The sequence below is a fragment of the Pseudophryne corroboree genome, chromosome 1 (assembly GCF_028390025.1).
Source record: "Pseudophryne corroboree isolate aPseCor3 chromosome 1, aPseCor3.hap2, whole genome shotgun sequence".
NCBI classification, from domain to species: domain Eukaryota; kingdom Metazoa; phylum Chordata; class Amphibia; order Anura; family Myobatrachidae; genus Pseudophryne; species Pseudophryne corroboree.
The window spans coordinates 1,113,779,900-1,113,803,134 of record NC_086444.1 but is presented as its reverse complement, the minus strand read 5'-3'; the positions used below and the strand labels follow the sequence as shown (position 1 = coordinate 1,113,803,134).

The 23,235-nt window shown below is 46.0% G+C and overlaps 1 protein-coding gene across 3 annotated transcripts in view; it reads right to left on the bottom strand.

Moving 5' to 3' along the window:
- NWD2 (NACHT and WD repeat domain containing 2) overlaps window positions 1-23,235 on the bottom strand; it is a 375,307-nt gene that overhangs the window by 126,513 nt on the left and 225,559 nt on the right. The gene's annotated exons all lie outside the window — the stretch shown is intronic.

The window sequence follows — 23,235 nt, the reverse complement described above, 5'->3', positions numbered from 1 at the left end:
ATTAAGTTTGTCAAAGGGAGTTATGTGGGGCATACTTGCCTACTCTCCCGGAATGGCCGGGAGGCTCCCGAAAATCGGGTGACCCTCCCGGCCCCCCGGAAGAGCAGGCAAGTCTACCGATTCGCGGGGTCCCCCTGCCCGTCCGCCCACTTAGTGTGTAAAGTGGGCGGTCCGGGCAGTTAATGACGCGATTCTTGCTGAATCGCGTCATCATAGCCACGCCCCCTGCAGTGTAATGCCGGTGATCGCGGCATTACAGTACGGGGGGCGTGGCTTAAAGGGCGTGGCTTAAAGGCAGTGTTATAGTGACTCCGCCCCGCTCCGCCCCATCCCGCCTCCGGACCACCCCTTCATCCACGTCACAGCCTCCCCTGCCCGCCCTCTGAGACGACCTGGGTGCTCTCTCCCGCATCCTCATAACTTATAGCTGGCATTAGCACCTGCTGCACAAAGCATTTCTTACCACGTAAGTTCGGAGTATTTGTATTCATAATGGTTTTGCTTTAAGTCCATGGTACCGCCTGGCTGACTATATGTTTGTCACTGTCAGCATTCCTAGGTAGGAACGCCAGGTACAGCAGAAGTAGCAGAGCTAGGATGTACGTCCTCAGGAAAGAGTACACAAAGGCACATGCAGTAATATGTGATGACACATCAGATACTAGAGATGAGCGCCGGAAATTTTTCGGGTTTTGTGTTTTGGTTTTGGGTTCGGTTCCGCGGCCGTGTTTTGGGTTCGACCGCGTTTTGGCAAAACCTCACCGAATTTTTTTTGTCGGATTCGGGTGTGTTTTGGATTCGGGTGTTTTTTTCAAAAAACCCTAAAAAACAGCTTAAATCATAAAATTTGGGGGTCATTTTGATCCCAAAGTATTATTAACCTCAAAAACCATAATTTACACTCATTTTCAGTCTATTCTGAATACCTCACACCTCACAATATTATTTTTAGTCCTAAAATTTGCACCGAGGTCGCTGTGTGAGTAAGATAAGCGACCCTAGTGGCCGACACAAACACCGGGCCCATCTAGGAGTGGCACTGCAGTGTCACGCAGGATGTCCCTTCCAAAAAACCCTCCCCAAACAGCACATGACGCAAAGAAAAAAAGAGGCGCAATGAGGTAGCTGTGTGAGTAAGATAAGCGACCCTAGTGGCCGACACAAACACCGGGCCCATCTAGGAGTGGCACTGCAGTGTCACGCAGGATGTCCCTTCCAAAAAACCCTCCCCAAACAGCACATGACGCAAAGAAAAAAAGAGGCGCAATGAGGTAGCTGACTGTGTGAGTAAGATAAGCGACCCTAGTGGCCGACACAAACACCGGGCCCATCTAGGAGTGGCACTGCAGTGAGATGTAGTATGTATAAAGAAGAAAGAAAAAAAAACCACGGGTAGGTGGTATACAATTATGGACGGACTGCCGAGTGCCGACACAGAGGTAGCTACAGCCGTGGACTACCGTACTGTGTCTGCTGCTAATATAGACTGGATGATAATGAGATGTAGTATGTATAAAGAAGAAAGAAAAAAAAACCACGGGTAGGTGGTATACAATTATGGACGGACTGCCGAGTGCCGACACAGAGGTAGCTACAGCCGTGGACTACCGTACTGTACTGTGTCTGCTGCTAATATAGACTGGTTGATAAAGAGATGTAGTATGTATGTATAAAGAAGAAAGAAAAAAAAACCACGGGTAGGTGGTATACAATTATGGACGGACTGCCGAGTGCCGACACAGAGGTAGCTACAGCCGTGGACTACCGTACTGTACTGTGTCTGCTGCTAATATAGACTGGTTGATAAAGAGATGTAGTATGTATGTATAAAGAAGAAAGAAAAAAAAACCACGGGTAGGTGGTATACAATTATGGATGGACTGCCGAGTGCCGACACAGAGGTAGCTACAGCCGTGGACTACTGTACTGTGTCTGCTGCTAATATAGACTGGTTGATAAAGAGATGTAGTATGTATGTATAAAGAAGAAAGAAAAAAAAACCACGGGTAGGTGGTATACAATTATGGATGGACTGCCGAGTGCCGACACAGAGGTAGCTACAGCCGTGAACTACCGTACTGTGTCTGCTGCGACTGGATGATAAATAATGATATAAAAAATATATATATATCACTACTGCAGCCGGACAGGTATATATTATATAATGACGGACCTGCTGGACACTGTCTGTCAGCAGAATGAGTTTTTTATAGAATAAAAAAAAAAACACCACACAAGTCACACGACGAGTGTTTAACTTTTTCAGGCAATCACAATATAGTATACTACTAACTATACTGGTGGTCAGTGTGGTCAGGTCACTGGTCAGTCACACTGGCAGTGGCACTCCTGCAGCAAAAGTGTGCACTGTTTAATTTTAATAATATGTACTCCTGGCTCCTGCTATAACCTATAACTGGCACTGCTCCCCAGTCTCCCCCACAATTATAAGCTGTGTGAGCACAGTCAGATATATACATAGATGATGCAGCACACTGGGCTGAGCAGTGCACACAGATATGGTATGTGACTGAGTCACTGTGTATCGTTTTTTTCAGGCAGAGAACGGATTATATTAAATAAAACTGCACTGTCTGGTGGTCACTGTGGTCAGTCACTACTAAACTCTGCACTCTCTACAGTACTCCTAAGCTCCAGTAAATCAAGTGTCTCTGTCTCAAATCAATCTCACTATCTCTCTTCTAATCTAAATGGAGAGGACGCCAGCCACGTCCTCTCCCTATCAATCTCAATGCACGTGTGAAAATGGCGGCGACGCGCGGCTCCTTATATAGAATCCGAGTCTCGCGAGAATCCGACAGCGTCATGATGACGTTCGGGCGCGCTCGGGTTAACCGAGCAAGGCGGGAAGATCCGAGTCGCTCGGACCCGTGAAAAAAAACATGAAGTTCGGGCGGGTTCGGATTCCGAGGAACCGAACCCGCTCATCTCTATCAGATACATCCTCCTACAGCAGAATCACAACTAAAACTCTTCTTTCTTAGGAAACACGTCTCTATGGCTACTCTTATGGACTGCAGAGGCTCAGTAAGCATATACACAGCCATACAGGTGCACAAAGGACCCTGTCATCCCTCACTGCATCCTGCTGCTTTCCCAGCACTCTCCGTATAATATGGAGCAAAACAGTTTCTGGCGGTTTTCTTTTGCTAATACAATATTTCCATCTCACAAAATGCACCTGAATGTTCTGTCTGTGATAAGCTCAAATACAACATAGAACTTTGCATTGTATCCTGTTCATGCTTAGTTATCTTGCAATAACTGCAAGTTCAGGTCTGAATAATAAGCTATTGTAATGTGTTCCAGTTCCATCCTTTATTCACCATGGAGCTTACAATGAGCAGTGAAAAAAAGTTCATTATGAATAGAGAGAATATATGTTAACTTTCCTACTGCCGTAATTCAAGGATTTTCAAATGAAACAACCTCACATTGTTATATCACAATCTCCAAGGCATTGGGGGTCATTCCGAGACGATCGTAGCTGTGCTAAATTTAGCACAGCTATGATGATTCACAGGGGTAAATTAACTAACATTCGTATTTTCCCGTTTCAGGTCAAAGTTCAATCACGAATGACATCGAAAGTGTAAAACTGCAACTTTTTGAATTTATTACGACTAATTTACTAAACTGTCGTATTCGGGTTTTTCTTTTGTTCTGATGTCGATGTCATTCGTGTTTTTTTTTTATTTTTACGGCAGTGATTAGCAAAACACTGCCGACTTTTTTACAATGAATCTCGGCCGGATCTGTGTGATCCGTGCTGGGGTTCATTTTTTTTTTAAAATTAAACACTGTAAAATCCAAAAAAAAAATTGCGTGGGGTCCCCTCTCCTAAGCATAACCAGCCTCGGGCTCTTTGAGCCGATCCTGGTTGCAAAAATTTGGGGGGAAAAATGACAGGGGTTCCCCCATATTTAAGCAACCAGCATCGGGCTCTGCGCCTGGTCCTGGTTCCAAAAATACGGGGGACAAAAAGAGTAGGGGTCCCCCGTATTTTTAAAACCAGCACCGGGCTCCACTAGCTGGACAGATAATGCCACAGCCGGGGGTCACTTTTATATAGTGCCCTGCGGCCGTGGCATCAAAAATCCAACTAGTCACCCCTGACCGGGGTACCCTGGGGGAGTGGGGACCCCTTCAATCAAGGGGACCCCCCCCAGCCACCCAAGGGCCAGGGGTGAAGCCCGAGGCTGTCCCCCCCCATCCAATGGGCTGCGGATGGGGGGGCTGATAGCCTTTTGTGATAATGAAAATATATTGTTTTTAGTAGCAGTACTACAAGGCCCAGCAAGCCTCCCCCGCATGCTGGTACTTGGAGAACCACAAGTACCAGCATGCGGCGGAAAAACGGGCCCGCTGGTACCTGTAGTACTACTACTAAAAAAATACCCAAAAAAAGACAAGACACACACACCTTGAAAGTAAAGATTTATTACATACATGCACACAAACATACATACATACTTACCTTATGTTCACACGCAGGTCGGTCCTCTTCTCCAGTAGAATCCAAGGGGTACCTGTTGAATAAATTACACTCACCAGATCCAGGGTCCCAGGCTCCTCGTCGCATCCATGTGTAATCCACGTACTTGAATAAAATAACAAACCGCAGACCCGAGCCACGAACTGAAAGGGGCCCCTTGTTTTCACATGGGACTCCTTTCCCCGAATGCCAGAAACCCACTCTGACTTCTGTCTAAGTGGGTTTCTTCAGCCAATCAGGGAGCGCCGCGTTGTAGCACCCTCCTGATCGGCTGTGTGCTCCTGTACTGACTGACAGGCGGCACACGGCAGTGTTACAATGTAGCGCCTATGCGCTCCATTGTAACCAATGGTGGGAACTTTCTGCTCAGCGGTGACGTCACTTTAGGTCAACCGCAGGGCAGAAAGTTCCCACCATTGGTTACAATGCCCGAAGCATTGGGAGCGTAACGAGCCATGCAGGGGGGACGTGGTACACTTATATGGTGTCCATATTGACCTATGTCGACATATCCCCCCCCAAAAAAAAAAAAACAAAGAAAAACTCATGTTGACTTTTTGACCTGTCGACATTTAAATGTCGGTATTTTGACCTTGTTGGGATTTTGACCGTCGGTAAATTGCTGTCGGGATTTTGACCGTCGGGATTTTGATTGTAGGTATTTCATACTAATCCCAAATAAACTTGCCTATGCTTCAAAGAGGAAGCTGCAATTCTCATGGAAAAAAAAAACTTTAGAAAATTACTTGAATAGGAAAAGAGCGTATCTTGCAATGTGTATACTTGGAACGGTACATGAAAAAATATTCTCATATGAAGAAGGGTATTGTAAATCATAGTTGCAGAATTCTGGGACACCATGTCTTAGAGTTCCAGAGGGGAGGTGGAAACGACAGGTGTAGAGGACAAAAGTGGGTGTTCCTGGGAAAATTGGGGTGGAGTTAGGGTTTGTCAAAGTCGAAAAATATCATGCTACACGTTGCCATATATTCACCCCATGCGCTTGCCCGCTGCACGTGCACATTCTCTCCCGTGCGTGCGGATACTCGCAGCTGCGTGATGGCGCCTCCTCGGCCATGCGCTCGAGCGCGTGGTATGTACATTTACGGTAGAGTTTGTGTGTGTCTAGCGGGCGACTCAATCGTTAAATAATAAATCCAAATAGTATGTTTTATAGATAATGTTCCCCTTAATAATAACTGTAAGTCTGTTTATTGTAACTGGTCGCTGGACAGAGGAATTCCTCTTTGCATGATACGAAGGGTCAGACAGGGTTTGAGCAGTGGTGTTTGGTACCTAACTAAAGAACATTTTATTAGAAACAATCCGGTGCTGGTTAGGTAAAGATTAATCGCTCCTGCGTATAGTTATGTCTATTAGTAGTTTCTGGACATTTACTATATTTGCGGTTCATTATCCATGCGGCGGGAATTCTGAGATTCCCTCCCACCTGAGCAGTTTGATATAGTCACAGCCCACCTGTTCAAACTAACCTATGACCTTTTGTTATAATGCGGAGAGACATTCCTGTGTCCAATGAACAATAAGATTGCAGGGCCCTTTGTAGTACACTGTATGTTGTGTATATAAGGGTCACTGTCCCCAGACCGGCCAGTACTCTCTCTCATCAACATTTATCTCTGATAATTGGAGGACTGGATCCGGTTGCGCTAGCGAGTGTTCCCCGTATGGTATGTTTCTCTGTGGCCACTTTGTTACCCGTTTAATGTAAGCCATTCATTCTTAGTCTATGTATTTGTGTTTGCGATCATTCGCTGTTGTGTATATTTTTGTTTAGTTATTCTGTTAGTTATTAATGTTAGCCTGTAGTGTATAAGATGTTATTGTATCTCTTTTTCCTTTTACTTACTTACATCGTTTAGTAAAGGTGTTGGAACCTTAGCAAGGAGTGTGTTTCACCATTTGTTATTAAGGGTTGCTGAGCATCTCAATCGCTCAAACAGCTAGCTTACAGACCAAGGTTAAACAGTATTATATCATTGCAGTATCTCAACACTAAGAATTACAGTATAAGCATATTCTGTGTAAGGTTTAAAAGGTTATTATCTGTGTGTACGCTCGCTGTGTGTATTTCGTACTCACAGCGCAGCGTGTGTACGTAACTTGCGTACCACGTGCAAGGTCTTTGTACGCAAATAGCGTGCGAAGTGCACGAGGGACAGCGGCCATTACGGCTTCACGATATTAGTAAATAGCTTGTGTTCTAAGGTAAATAATCAGCTTTATCAATTGGGGCCTCGTCCGTCCTCCACATATCCACACTGGTGAACACAGACTTTATCTGTCAGCAAAGGGCGGGAACGCAGTATCCCTTCGTATCCGTATTGGTGGTGAGGGATACAGTGGTGCTGACTAGATAAGCGTCTGTTACGCTACGCTGTAGGAGTGCTGGGGTGGAATCCGGAACCGGAAGGTAGGAAGGTAAGAACAATACGCTATTATCTTTTATAACTGTTTATTTCTGTTTTGCGTACACACGCACGCACGCACGCACACACCTGCATTGTTGCATCTCACTCTCTTGTTGCCATTAGAATCGATTATTAGATACGTGCTGAGGAAATCTGGTGCTATTTAGTTGAGATTATAAAGGATCATTTTTAAGGGAATAATTGTAAAGGACACGCACACAGCATAGCAAATACTGTGTGGTGTACGGTAAGCGATTACAGTTGAACATCGTTTACATTTATAGAAGCGTGTTAGTTGCGTTGCTGTGGGCATATCTGGACTTTGTGCATACGTGTCTCAGGCAACGTGCGAGATTACGTACGCAACACAAAGGCATACGCACGTGGCGTGTTTACACAACGGAGCGTACGGATACGCCCACCGAGACTCAAATCACACGATAACATTGTTTTAGTGGGGGCGGTATAGTATAGCCACCTGATAATAGCACAGGTTTGTTCAGTTTCCAAAAAAGCTTAGTTAAAAGAGAACCTTTTTCTATTGCAAAACCCAGGGATTGGACTACTGCCTGTATGAAAGGAATTTCTGTACAGAAAGATCAGTGTGCATATGAGTGAGTAGGAGTGAGTGTGGAAATAAAGGTATTATTTTGTGAACCCAGAAATCGGGATCCCGTCGGAGACCACATCAGGTGAGTGGACACTTGGTGGCGTGGGACTGGCCAGCCCGCGTTAACATTATATAAGGTAAAAGGAGCAAGTAGTATCCGCAGACAAAAGGACTGCGAAGGTTTAAGTGCAGCCCGGGGGGGTTTGCGTAGTACCCATATAGACAAGTTGAGCTCCGGCTGAAGGTTTCGCAGCCTAAACAACCGATTCCGTTGGTCGTACAGCGTATAAATGTTAAGTTACTTATGCGCAGTGCGACTGGACCGCACGTAATTGTGTGCATTAGTTTGTTACCTTGATACCCATTAAAAATTACTGTGGGATTATAAACGCTATTTGTACATTCTAACGTGATTTGTGTAGGTTTTTGTTATTTTAAGGGAGTTTCGCTGTTCACTCAGGAAATCTCCAACAACCAATACTTACTGGGGAGGGTAGCATACTCCCACACGCCCCAGTAAATAGAGGTTACAAAAAGATCCCGCGAATTGGGTACGTCCAGTGGTGGGCACATTGCTGGAACTCGTATTGGCCAATTGGGGCGTAAAGTGAGTGAAGGCACTAGTTGAACTTTCACCGTCGCCTTACCGCGGGCAACTTGGTTTGTTTGTAAGAATTCGCTGAGACAGCAATATCTGCAAACGATAGGGGCCAGTTGTTCAAAGAAGGGACGTCCAACAAAGGGTTCACGTTGGTATTTGTTGGCCCAAAGGGTCAGCACGGTATATAATGTGTGAAAAATACGGATCACACACACAGGTATTTTGCAAAGAATGGGAACGAATGACAGAGGATGATGGGGAGCAGTTTCCCCGGGTAGGCAGTTTGAACCCTGAGGTATTGCAGAATCTAAGAAAAAGGATAGGTCTAATAAAATCTGCAAAGCAGAGGATTAGACATTATGATTGTTTACAGGTATGGCAACAGGAAAGTGAAATACAACAGGAATTAGCTCAGAAAGCAAATTCAAATCCTGGTAGGAGTCTGATAGCAACGGCACCACCACCGTATATAGTAGGGGAAAAAGTGGCTGCAGAGAATGACATGCGGGTGTACGATAAGGGTGCACTTAACCAATGTAGTAGTGATAAGGATAAAATGAAAGTTAATGCAAATGTTGATACTAACGCTAACCCATGCAAGTTGTATCCCATTTTAAACTTCCCCCAGGAACACGACCAGGAAGATGAGCCCACTACGATTTCAGCTCTCTCTCTAGCGGCCACCATAAACGATACTTCAGTGGGTACCGCCCAACCAGTAAGAGTGGTATCAAAGGCCCATAGTTCAGGGACAGGTGAGGTTGTATCTAGAGGTAAGTACGGCACTGTACAATATGCTGAAACTGTTGCACCACACACTGTAGAATCAACCCAGAGTGAAGTAATTAATCTTAATCCTGTTAGAGTGATAGCGGTCCCCAATGGGAAGACCGACACAAATGGGGTCACACCCATCAGGAATATTGCAATGCACTGTCCCTGGTCCCGAGCAGAATTAAGAACAATTTTGTCTGAATTTCCTGATCCCAGAAAAGATTTAGCCGCATGTCAGAGGTTCATTAAGGACCTGGGTAACTCCACTGAACCTAACAACAAAGATTGGCGGACACTACTAAGGGCATGTCTGCCCTCTAGTATTGACCCTGTGAAATTTATAGCTGACTGTAAATTAGATGAAGAGGTACCCCTTACGGATGAGTATAATCAAGATAATGTAACCAGAATCAATCTGCAGTTGGGAATATACTTCCCAGCTGTGGTAAAATGGAACAAAATTTTCTCCATCAAACAAATGGAAGGAGAAACAGCCTATGACTATTTCCACCGGGCACTGGAGGAAATGGCTAAATATACTGGGATTGTGGACATTGAGGCAAATATACACCATAGAGAGGTAGCGGTGTCCGTCTTGATGGACGGTTTAAAGGAGGTATTAAGGAATAGGGTGCAAACCACTCAACCTAACTGGAGAGGTATGTCGGTGGCCGCCTTAAGAGAGACTGCTGTTGGGCACGACAGGAACATCACAAGACGCAGGGAGTCACAGAGTGATAAACTGATGGCTATAAGTATCCAAGCCCTTACAACAATGCCGCCTTAGTCTAAATCTCAGACCCCTGGTGGTAAGCCGCATATGGTAAAATGTTACAATTGTAACAGGGATGGTCATTTTGCACGTAACTGCAATAGTAAACCACACAATGCATATAAAAACCCTAGACAACGACATGACATACGAGATTGGGATCAAGGACCGCAGAGACGGAGTTATGAGCCACACGCAGGGGAAACAAGAAGGTATCCCCCAAGAAGAGACTGGCAAGTCTCTGATAGTTCCCGTTTACCCCCTTCACAGGTAATAGCTGCCAGTGCGATGCAGGGAGGTCACCACGCACCATAGGGGTGGGGCAACACCTGTAATCTGCAGCCAGTGAAATTAATTGCGAGCCTTGGAAGTGAACCCGAGGTTACAATTGATGTAGCTGGTAAATCTCTAAATTTCCTTGTAGATACGGGGGCGGCCAAGTCAGTGATAAATTCGACCGTGGGCATGAGAACCACTGGTAAAACAATTCCAGCCATGGGAGTAACAGGAGTAGTGCGACAATACCCTTTGAGAAAACCAGCAGAGATTACGATAGGGCCTTTGCACACCAAGCATTCTTTTCTGCTGGCTGCATCGGCTCCGACTAATCTCCTAGGGAGAGATTTACTGTGCAAAATGGGATGCGTCATATACTGTACTCCTGAAGGTGTGTTCTTGGACATACCCGAAAACCGCGCTCAGGAAGCGCAGGATATGCTAGACTCCCCAACAAGATTAATGTCACACACTGTTGTTGTAAATAGGTGTCCGTCCAAGGTAGAAGAAATGACTTCCCAGATACCGGAGTCACTTTGGACCAAGGACGGACAAGACACTGGATTGATGGCAAACGTAGCCCCAGTAGTTGTGCAAGTAAAAGATGGTAGGATAGCTCCAAAAAGCCCACAATACCCTCTGAAGCCAGAGGTGGAGTTAGGAGTTTACCCTGTAATAGAGCGCTTGCTACAACGGGGCATTCTGGTAAGAACGTCCAGCACTGCCAATAGTCCCATCTTCCCTTTTAAAAAGAGTGGAGGGAGGGGTTACAGATTAGTGCAGGATCTAAGGGGGATCAACAAAATAGTTGAGAGTCAATTCCCTGTAGTGCCAAATCCAGCTGTTATCCTTACGCAAATCCCTCCCACTGCCAAATTTTTCACTGTGATTGACCTCTGCTCCGCTTTCTTCTCGGTACCTCTGCACCCTGACAGTCAATACTTATTCACATTTACATACAGAGGAGTTCAGTACACTTGGACTCGATTACCACAAGGTTTTATAGACAGTCCAAGTATTTTCTCACAGGCCCTGCATGATTGTTTACAGTCTTTCCAACCAGAGAGTGGATCAATATTGATACAGTATGTGGATGATTTACTACTGTGTTCAGATTCACTGGAAGCGTCCCTGAGAGATACGAAACAACTCCTGTTTCATCTTTCAGACACAGGACACAAGGTTTCCAAGGACAAGTTACAATTATGCCAGACCCGTGTGAAGTATTTGGGACACTGTCTAACACAAGGACTGAGACACCTTACTGTTATGATTCCTGTACTCCAGACCGGAGGAGATCTTATGGCAGGGATCTGAGTACAGGAAAATAAGCTGGTTGTGGGAGCTGGATAGCCTAGTAACCCCTGGCGCCCTAACTCCGTTGTCTCGCCCGTGTTATCAGAAATCCCCTGCGAGACTATGGTTGCTTGAGCCCATGGCAGCCGCGTTCGAAGGGCGGATTATGTCTGCCCAACCCCGATGCCCCCGCAGGTCTTAATGGGAGACAAGGGGAAGTCCGAGACAGGGTGATAACAAGGGGCCCTCTGACTAAGCAACCAGGCCAGGGGTCACAAGCTAACTAACTAAATCAAAAGGTATGTGCGGACTAGCCGCCAGGAAAAAGGACAACTAAGGATCCACTGATCCGACACTCCTATCCGGCACCGCCGGACACCAGAGTGGATCTGTGGAAGCGGAATCCTCCGCAAAGCTCCAGAACACAATTAAACAAAATAATAAACAGAAGCGGACAAGCCGCAACACACGGCTGCGCCGCGACTCACGAACACCACCAGATGTTAAAGGTGCTCGGTCAGACTCCAGGAACAGATGGTAACTTCCGAGTACAGGATCTCTGAGGACAGGAACAACCGAAAAGACCGGGACTGGGAACTCTCTGCAGCAGACACAGGCAAACAGGAAGCTATCACCGGCGTCTGTAAGAAGTCCTGAGGGTGCCTTTATTCAGGCACCCTCCAATCAGGATCCAGACAGGACAATCAAATAGAAATGCCGTGCAGCTTGCATGCTGCACGGCCAGCACATAATCAGGGTAATGAGAATAGACCCAGCAACGGGGAACGCGGCTGAACGTGGCGTCCCCGTTGCTAAGGTCAGAGCGGCTCCGTGCGCCCGGCGTCTTAGCGTTGCCAGGGAGCCGGCGGCTGAACGCGCACGGCGTCCCTGGTTGCTAGGCGCCGGGCCGCACGGCCGAGCGGACCCCGGCGCCTAACAGTACCCCCCCCTTGAGGAGGGGTCAAGGAACCCCTAAAGCCAGGTTTCCGAGGAAATTCACGAAAAAATGCCCTTTTGAGCTTTGGGGCATGAAGGTCTTCATCCAGGACCCACGACCTTTCCTCTGGCCCATAACCTCTCCAATGCACCAAAAAATAAAGCCGACCCCGGGACAACTTGGAATCGAGAACCTTCTCAACCAAGAACTCTTGCTGACCCTGTACATTAACTGGTGATCTCCCCTGAGATTTTTTACGAGGAAATCTGCTGGACGAAACATATGGTTTAAGCAATGAGCAATGGAAGGTATTTCCGATCCGTAAAGTTTTTGGTAAACGTAACCGGAAAGCAACTGGATTGACTTTTTTGATAATGAGAAATGGTCCAATATATCTAGGACCCAATCTGGCTGAGGTTTGTCGAAGTTTGATGTTGCGAGTCGACAACCACACCCTGTCTCCTACTTTAAAAGTGCACGGCCGCCGGAGCCTGTCAGAAAAATTTTTTTCCCGGAAAGCTGCTTTTCTGAGAGCCAGGTGCACTTTTTTCCAAATAAGTTTAAGATGAGAGGTCAGGGCCAGAGAGGAGACAGAGGAATGTTGAAAAAATGAATTAGCTCTAGGGTGGAAACCAAAAACTGCAAAAAATGGAGACACATTGGTGGAGGAATGACAGGCATTATTATAAGCAAACTCCGCCAATGGAAGAAACTCTGACCAGTCATTTTGGAGTTTGGCCGAGTACAAACGCAAATATTGTTTTAGAGATTGGTTAACTCGCTCAGTCTGTCCATTGGATTGTGGATGATAGCCGGAGGTTAATGATAATTTCATCTTTAATGAAGCACAAAAAGACTTCCAAAATTGCGCAATGAATTGTGGACCCCTGTCAGAAACAATATCAGTGGGTAACCCATGGAGTCTGAAAACATGACGGAGGAACAAGACTGCCAATCCCTGGGCAGATGGCAATCGGGGAAGAGCAATAAAATGGGCCATCTTGCTAAAACGGTCCACTACCACCCATATGACTCGGCATCCGGCTGACAGAGGGAGATCCACCACAAAATCCATGGAGATATGCGACCATGGCCTAAGAGGAACTTTCAAGGGCATAAGTTGACCAATAGGCAAAGAACGGGGAACTTTATGCTGTGCACAGACCTGACACGAAAAAACAAACTCTTTAATGTCTTTGGAAAGACCAGGCCACCATACTGAGCGGGATACTAATTCCAAAGTCTTAGCGATTCCCGGATGCCCTGCAACTTTGCTATCATGAAATTCCGCCAACACAGTTGCTCTCAAAAACTCAGGAACAAAAAGACGACTAGCAGGAGTATTTCCCGGAGCTTGATGTTGAAGCAGCTTTAATTGGGAAAATACATCCTGTGTGAGACCTGCCTGAATGACTGAAGGCGGAAGTATGGGAGTAACAGGACTGTTGTCTTGAACCGGAAGGAAACTGCGTGACAGGGCATCTGCCTTGGTATTCTTGGAACCTGGTCTGAAGGTGATAATGAATTTGAAACGAGTAAAAAATAAAGCCCAACGAGCCTGTCGGGCATTCAGTCGTTTAGCCGATTCAATGTATTGAAGATTTTTGTGATCAGTCAAAACTGAAATGGTGTGGGTAGCTCCTTCAAGCCAATGTCTCCACTCCTCGAAAGCCCATTTAATAGCCAGCAATTCCCGGTTACCAACATCGTAGTTGGATTCTGCAGATAAGAATTTCCTGGACATAAAGGCACAAGGATGTAACTCAAGGGAATCTGGATCCTTCTGAGAAAGGATAGCCCCTACTCCAACCTCCGAGGCATCCACCTCAATAATGAAAGGTAATTCTGGGTTGGGATGTCTAAGGACAGGGGCTGAGACAAAGGCTTGTTTTAAGGCCTGAAAAGATAACTCCGCTTCACATGACCAATTGGTAGGATTTGCTCCCTTCTTAGTAAGTGCCACAATGGGAGCAACTAGGTCAGAGAAAGAGTGAATAAATCTTCTATAGTAGTTTGCAAACCCTAAAAAGCGCTGAATTGCTTTTAAATTGGTGGGTTGCGCCCAACTAAGGATGGCTTGGAGCTTTTTTGGTTCCATTCGGAATCCCCGAGGGGAAATAATGTACCCTAAAAAGGATACTTCCGTGACATGAAATTCACACTTCTCCAGCTTGGCATATAAGTGATTTTCACGTAATCTCTTTAGCACCTGACGCACCTGGGTAACATGTTGTTCCACGGAGTCAGAATATATCAAAATATCGTCTAAATAGACCACGACGAATCTTCCCAGAAACTCACGGAGCACATCATTAATGAGATCCTGGAAAACTGCCGGAGCGTTAGATAGGCCGAATGGCATGACCAGATACTCATAGTGGCCCGACTGAGTACTAAATGCCGTTTTCCACTCATCCCCTGACCTGATTCTGATGAGGTTATATGCTCCTCTAAGATCAATCTTAGAAAAAATAACAGCCGAACGTAGCTGATCAAAGAGGACAGAGATCAGCGGCAGAGGGTAAGTATTCTTTACTGAGATTTTATTCAAAGCTCTAAAGTCAATGCAGGGTCTGAGTGAACCATCCTTCTTCTCTACGAAGAAGAAACCTGCACTTAAAGGGGATTTAGATGGCCTGATAAACCCTTTCCCAAGGCTTTCTTTCACATACTCATTCATGGCCACAGTTTCAGGACCAGACAATGCATATAACCTTCCTTTAGGCAACGTGGCACCAGGAATTAACTCAATGGCACAATCATAAGGCCTATGGGGAGGCAAAATATCCGCATTGCCCTTGGAAAACACATCAACAAAATCCTGGTATTCCCCAGGAATATGTGCGGAACTGGCGGCAGCTACTCAGATAGGAAGCGTAATACATTCTTTATCACAGATGGTACCCCATTGTAGGATCTCCCCAGACTGCCAATCAATGACGGGATTATGAAAGGCCAGCCAAGGATGACCCAGAACCACAGGAACTGCTGGACAATGGGTAAGGAAAAACTCAATTTTTTCAGAATGCAGAGCTCCCACCGAGAGCAAAACAGGAGGTGTACATAGAGAAATAACCCCATTGGATAAAGGACTCCCATCTAAACCATGCATGGTGATACACCTACCTAAGGTTAGCTGAGGAATACCTAAGGCCTTGGCCCATGTTAAATCCATAAAGTTTCCTGCAGCTCCACTGTCCACAAAAGCAGAGACCGAGGAACAGAGGCTGCCATAGGAAACTTTAGCAGGAACCAACAGTGAATTATTTGAGGAGATGAGCTGCAGACCAAAGTGAACCCCCTCACAATTCACTTGGTCAGGAAGTTTCCCAACTTGTTTGGACAACTACGGGCAAAATGTCCCTTACCTCCGCAGTATAAACACAGACCATAATTTTGCCTCCTGGTTCTTTCTTCCGGAGACAATTTGGAGAGACCAATCTGCATAGGCTCCTCTATGTCTACAGGAATGGAAGGAACCCAGGGAGAGGACCCGACAGATGCCCCTTTTTCAGCCCTCCGCTCTCTGAGCCGACGATCTATTTTAATAGATAGCTCCATGAGGTTATCGAGGGTCTCAGGAGCGGGATACTGGAGGAGACTGTCTTTTATAGATTCCGATAAGCCGAGGCGAAACTGACTGCGCAGGGCTGGGTCATTCCAGCCACAGTCGTTCGACCAACGGCGAAACTCCGTACAATAATTCTCTGCGGGATTCCTACCCTGTCTAAGAGCACGCAACTGACTTTCTGCGGACGCCTCTCTATCAGGGTCGTCATACAATAGCCCTAAAGATTTTAAAAAGGCGTCTACAGACGATAAGGCCGGATCGTCTGTCTTTAAACCAAAAGCCCAGGTCTGAGGATCCCCCTGAAGTAGAGAAATAATAATCCCAACCCGCTGAGCCTCTGTACCTGAGGTAACTGGTCTTAAACGAAAATACAGTTTGCAAGATTCTTTAAAATTAAAAAACTGTTTTCTATCCCCAGAAAAACGGTCAGGCAGATGCATTTTTGGTTCAGGGATGACCCTCGGGGAAGTCCGTAACAGATCTTCCTGTGACCTCACCCGGAGGGACAGATCCTGAACCATCTGAGTAAGTTCCTGAATCTGACTAACAAGAAGCTGGCCAGGGTTTGGCCCAACACCGGTGGGATTCATAAGGCCGACAAAAATCTCCCAACTAAAAAGTGAAAAAATTTACTGTAAGTTAAATCTTTTCTTTTGTAGGCCGGTGATAATGTTATGATTCCTGTACTCCAGACCGGAGGAGATCTTATGGCAGGGATCTGAGTACAGGAAAATAAGCTGGTTGTGGGAGCTGGATAGCCTAGTAACCCCTGGCGCCCTAACTCCGTTGTCTCGCCCGTGTTATCAGAAATCCCCTGCGAGACTATGGTTGCTTGAGCCCATGGCAGCCGCGTTCGAAGGGCGGATTATGTCTGCCCAACCCCGATGCCCCCGCAGGTCTTAATGGGAGACAAGGGGAAGTCCGAGACAGGGTGATAACAAGGGGCCCTCTGACTAAGCAACCAGGCCAGGGGTCACAAGCTAACTAACTAAATCAAAAGGTATGTGCGGACTAGCCGCCAGGAAAAAGGACAACCAAGGATCCACTGATCCGACACTCCTATCCGGCACCGCCGGACACCAGAGTGGATCTGTGGAAGCGGAATCCTCCGCAAAGCTCCAGAACACAATTAAACAAAATAATAAACAGAAGCGGACAAGCCGCAACACACGGCTGCGCCGCGACTCACGAACACCACCAGATGTTAAAGGTGCTCGGTCAGACTCCAGGAACAGATGGTAACTTCCGAGTACAGGATCTCTGAGGACAGGAACAACCGAAAAGACCGGGACTGGGAACTCTCTGCAGCAGACACAGGCAAACAGGAAGCTATCACCGGCGTCTGTAAGAAGTCCTGAGGGTGCCTTTATTCAGGCACCCTCCAATCAGGATCCAGACAGGACAATCAAATAGAAATGCCGTGCAGCTTGCATGCTGCACGGCCAGCACATAATCAGGGTAATGAGAATAGACCCAGCAACGGGGAACGCGGCTGAACGTGGCGTCCCCGTTGCTAAGGTCAGAGCGGCTCCGTGCGCCCGGCGTCTTAGCGTTGCCAGGGAGCCGGCGGCTGAACGCGCACGGCGTCCCTGGTTGCTAGGCGCCGGGCCGCACGGCCGAGCGGACCCCGGCGCCTAACACTTACCGCTGATAGAATTCAAGCAATTTGTGACATGACCCTGCCACAAACCCAGCAACAGATTAGAACATTTTTAGGAATGTGTGGGTATTGCCGTAACTGGATCCCAGGTTTTTACATACTAGCCCTACCTTTGCAGGAGATGGTCTCATCAAGCAAACCTGATCGGATTTCGCATACAGACGAATCTGAGATGGCATTTGAATAGTGCCTAACGCAGGCACCAGCATTAGGTATGCCAGACTATGGGAAACCCTTTGAGCTGTACGGAACAGAAAGTGCTGGGTGCGCGGCAGGTGTCTTAACCCAGAAACATGGTGATGCTAGCAGGCCGGTAGCCTACTATAGCGCTCAGCTAGATACGGTAGCGCGATCCCTCCCCACATGCTTGCGAAGTGTTGCAGCAATAGCATTGCTAGTCACAAAGAGCGAAGATGTAGTGCTAGGACACAACCTCACAATTCATACACCACATGCAGTGTCAGCCTTACTGAATTCGGCCCAAACCAGACACGTCTCATCAGCGCGGTTTACAAGATGGGAATTGGCATTGATGGCCCCCGTAAACATCACCATAAGGAGATGCAGCGCATTAAATCCTGCAACGTATCTCCCAGGTGTGCCTGGACAGGCACAAAGGGTGGAGGATGAGAGTGATGGTGAAGGAGGATTTAATACAGGGGATGACACGCATGATTATATGGAATATTTGACCCAAAATTTCACGGCAAGGCCTGACATCAGTGACAACCCACTGGAAGATGTAGATTTCACTTTCTACACTGACGGTAGTTGTCACAGACAGACGGACTCGGGAGACTTGTGTACTGGATAGATGACCAAAGTACCATAGAAGCAGAACCGCTAGGCCCACCACACTCAGCACAAGTTGCTGAACTGGTTGCCCTAACCAGAGCATGTGAATTGGCTAAGGGCAAGTCAGCCAATATTTACACAGATTCTAGGTACGCTTTCGGAGTAGTCCATGATTTCGGGGCCCTATGGCGCCTCAGAAATTTCATGACGGCAGCTGGCACACCCGTAGCGCATGCAGCCCACATCAAAAGACTTCTAACAGCGATACAGGAACCCGACAGAGTGGCTGTTATCAAGTGTAAAGCTCACACATATAGCCAAGACCCGGTATCACTTGGTAACAGCCGAGCAGACGAAGCTGCAAAATCAGCAGCCAGTACCCCCATACAGACAGACACCACACAACTGATGGTATTTAATACTGTAAACACACAGAAATTGTGTGAAATGCTAAATTTGTGTTTCCCACAGGAAAAGGCAGTTTGGAGGTCAAAAGGATATGGCCAGGAGTCCTCAGGACTCTGGACAGATGGACAGGGTAAGCCAGTGGCACCCAGAGCATACCTTCCAAGTCTAGCGGAAGCGGCACATGGGCTGACTCCTCTAGGCAAAGAAGGAATGTGTAAGTTGGTAAGAGCTTATTGGTGCGCCCCAGGATTTTCTTCCCATGCGGGTAAAAGAGCGATGACATGTCTCACCTGCTTGAGGAAGAATATCGGAAAGGCAATACCAACAGAGCCATCCCATATCCCTCCGACAGATGGCCCTTTTCAGGTAATACAAATTGATTTCATACAATTGCCACCTTGTAGAAATTTAAAGTATGTATTGGTCTGTATTGATGTGTTCTCAAATTGGGTTGAAGCATTTCCCGCGGCCACAAATACCGCTGTGTTTACTGCAAAGAAAATTGTGCAGGAATTTGTGTGCAGGTACGGTATCCCTAGAATTATTGAGAGTGATAGGGGTACCCATTTTACAGGTGAAGTCTTTCAAACAATGTGTAAGTTGATGGGAATTAATAGTAAGCTGCACACTCCGTACCGCCGTCAGGCGAGTGCGAAGGTGGAAAGAGTAAACAGCACTATTAAAAATAAATTGAGCAAGGTGATGACTGAAACAGGACTGTTATGGCCCGAAGCTTTGCCAATTGTATTATACAGCATCAGAACCACTCCCAGGTCCCCTCTTAATCTGTCTCCTTTTGAAATTCTGTTTGGTCGACAACCCCATGTTATGATTAACCCCCAGGATGATTTGAAATGTAACAATGAAGTAACCGTAAAGTACTTGGTTAAGATGAGTAAGCAATTGAGGAATCAGAATGATAATCTAAAGTTGGTGATTCCTGATCTGCCAGACAGTAATTGTCATGACATTGAACCTGGGGATTATGTAATGATACAGAATTTTCTACACTCAGGTTGCCTTATTGACAGATGGGAAGGACCATATCAAGTCTTATTGACCAGCACAACTGCATTGAAGGTTGCCGAGAGGGAGACTTGGGTCCATTCGTCTCATTGTAAAAAGGCACTGACCCAGAGAGGTCCCGTGATAAAGAACAGACGGTAGAGGTTGTATCACTAGAGTGTCTGTTCAGGGAGGATTGAGACGACACCTGAGCGCTGAGAATAATAAGACCGGAAGCTTGTCGAGCCAGATTTCTTTTTCCCATTTGTTATTTTCTCCAGTTCCCACCTCCCTCCTATTTCCTTTCCCCCTTCTTATTTTTCTCCTTTTACTCCTCTAAGATGGACTTGCCCCAAGAGACTGTGATCCGGATTTTCCTGTTGACCATGATGTTGACCAGAGCAGTCTGTTTCGGTGAGAGTACCATGGAGGTCGAGAAAGGATCTGGAATGGGTTCTGATGACCAGGATGGAGGCATAAATTTCCAAGAGCAACATAATCTCCGAATAAAGGCGAGTATCAGAAAACGATCTGGTAGCATTGACAATAGAAGGAATTGTGAAGGATTGTTAGCTGAAGAGAACTGCATCTGTAGGCATTGTGACAATATAGTTGAGGATGGGTGCATCAAGAAATGTCAGTCCAGTTTTAATGTACACATGGACCGGCATCCATTGAGTGACTATCACTCCTTAGTGGGTAAAGTGTTAAATCAGACAGACTGTTGGGTATGCTCTCAAGTACCTCAAGGTCATAGCAAATCAGGACTAGTACCATTCCCTTTAATTGTAGGAGAGGTACTTGAGCTAAGTGGTGGGAGGCCGGTGAACAAGAGGTTTAATATCTCTAGTCCTCCTAGTTTGAAGCTCCACCAATATCATGTGGATAGGTCCTTAGTATGCTTTAACATTTCCAATCCCCGAAAGCCGGGAAATTGGGAAGTGTCATGGAGTAATCAAACCATGACCTTTTCATACAGAGCCGACAGAATGCCCATAGACACAGAACTTATACGCCAGATAGCCAACCATGGAAGATTTTTCCGGTATAGGTATACTCTAGGAAGTAGGACCATGCGAGTTGGAGAAGTATCACCAGGATACTGTGCACATATCGTACAACCTGATACGTGTACTAGACAGATGGGAGAGTTAGGGTTAGGAGATTTCACATGGAAAATTTGTAACATGGTAATGTCATACTCTGTCCCATATGTTCTCCCCGATGATGCATATTTCATATGCGGGAGGAAGGCGTATAAGTGGCTTGCCCCAAACTCAGAGGGATTGTGTTATATTGGAAAAGTACTGCCTGAAGTAATGACTGTATCCCATAACAAAATGAAAGATATTCACAGCAGTGCCCAAGCTCCTTATACTCATACTCATTACGAGCACATTGTTAAACGGCACCTGATAGAGAGGACAGAGCATTCGGCCTCTGATCTGATCCATGAATCCACCGGGATTCAATTCCTACTCGCGTTAGATATCACTCGTACCGCCAGAGGAGTGATAAATTATAGATATATATCTGCGCTTGCAAATTTATTAGACAATATCACCGAAATGTATGACGACACATTCAGGTATACTGGGATAGAGTTACAAGCCTACAAAACAGAACTGGTTCAGCATAGAATGATTCTTAATTACCTCACAGCTGTGACAGGCGGGTATTGTGTTACCCTAGCAACTCAATATGGAATAAAGTGCTGCACGTATATCACAAACAGCACAGAGGACCCAGCCGAGGTCATAGATCAAAAGATGGATGACATTTTACAATTAAAGTGGGAGTTTCGAAGGAAACACAATCTCACACTCGCTGCTGTGGGTAATGAGCTGACCAGTTGGGTGTCATGGTTGAACCCACGAAATTGGTTCTCGGGCTTAGGAGAATGGGCCCAAGGTATTATTATGGATGTAGGGAAATTTCTTTTGTGTATTCTGGGAGTCGTCATATTGGTTGGCCTGATATTTAGATGCGTTCGGACTTTAACGAAGTGTAAAAGTAATACCAGAGTGATGAGTTTAAGGAGCGAGGACACCGTAATAACAACAACTAATTTGATTTATGACCCAACGATAGAGACAATGTTGTGATGAAAATGTGATTCCACGGTCCGTTTCTTTCACCCGTTTCTCCTTTGTTTTCCTCCAAGGTACAAAGACATCCGCTTGGAAGAAGAATTTGACAACCTCTTTTATACAGACCATTGATGAACTATGCTACAAGCCCCCAATTTCCCTAGTGACTTTAACTTTTACGATAGCCCAATACTTTAGAGACTGTAACTTTCTGGACAATGGAAAAGCTTTTGTCGCCATTTATAGCAAAAGCATCGAGAGACATCAGACAACATGTACATCAAGACAAGACATCAGACAAGACCTCAATCGGCGAATGCATATTAAACTCACATAGTTTACGACTGCATTTATAATAATTGCTTCTTATCTTCACCTCTACAACTTTCAGGTAATGACACACATAGTCGATAGGGAATATAGATACAGATATCAGCACTCACATATCCCCCCATTCATGTATCATCAACTAAATGTGCTCCCCCATTTTTTGCAACCAAAAGCCGAAAAGAGCTCGGTAAAGTTTGACAGCCCATCCACAGACCCGTAATACGTGATAAGAAGGATTCAAATGTATACTTCGCAATACCTCGAAGCTTGATGTAAAACACGTACGGCACGATGATACATGACCCCTCAGACATGGATTCATGCACACATGCTCCTACTATTTCACTAGGTCATACTTTTCCCACCTTCTCCTCTCCTCCCTTTACCCAATCATAAAATGGTATTTACGATGACATATATTTTTCTTTTTTGAACTGTTTTAGGAAGTGGCAGTTATTGATGACTGCCAAAGGGTGGACTGTCAAAGTCGAAAAATATAACGCTACACGTTGCCATATATTCACCCCATGCGCTTGCCCACTGCACGTGCACATTCTCTCCCGTGCGTGCGGATACTCGCAGCTGCGTGATGGCGCCTCCTCGGCCATGCGCTCGAGCGCGTGGTATGTGCATTTACGGTAGAGTTTGTGTGTGTCTAGCGGGCGACTCAATCGTTAAATAATAAATCCAAATAGTATGTTTTATAGATAATGTTCCCCTTAATAATAACTGTAAGTCTGTTTATTGTAACTGGTCGCTGGACAGAGGAATTCCTCTTTGCATGATACGAAGGGTCAGACAGGGTTTGAGCAGTGGTGTTTGGTACCTAACTAAAGAACATTTTATTAGAAACAATCCGGTGCTGGTTAGGTAAAGATTAATCGCTCCTGCGTATAGTTATGTCTATTAGTAGTTTCTGGACATTTACTATATTTGCGGTTCATTATCCATGCGGCGGGAATTCTGAGATTCCCTTCCACCTGAGCAGTTTGATATAGTCACAGCCCACCTGTTCAAACTAACCTATGACCTTTTGTTATAATGCGGAGAGACATTCCTGTGTCCAATGAACAATAAGATTGTAGGGCCCTTTGTAGTACACTGTATGTTGTGTATATAAGGGTCACTGTCCCCAGACCGGCCAGTACTCTCTCTCATCAAC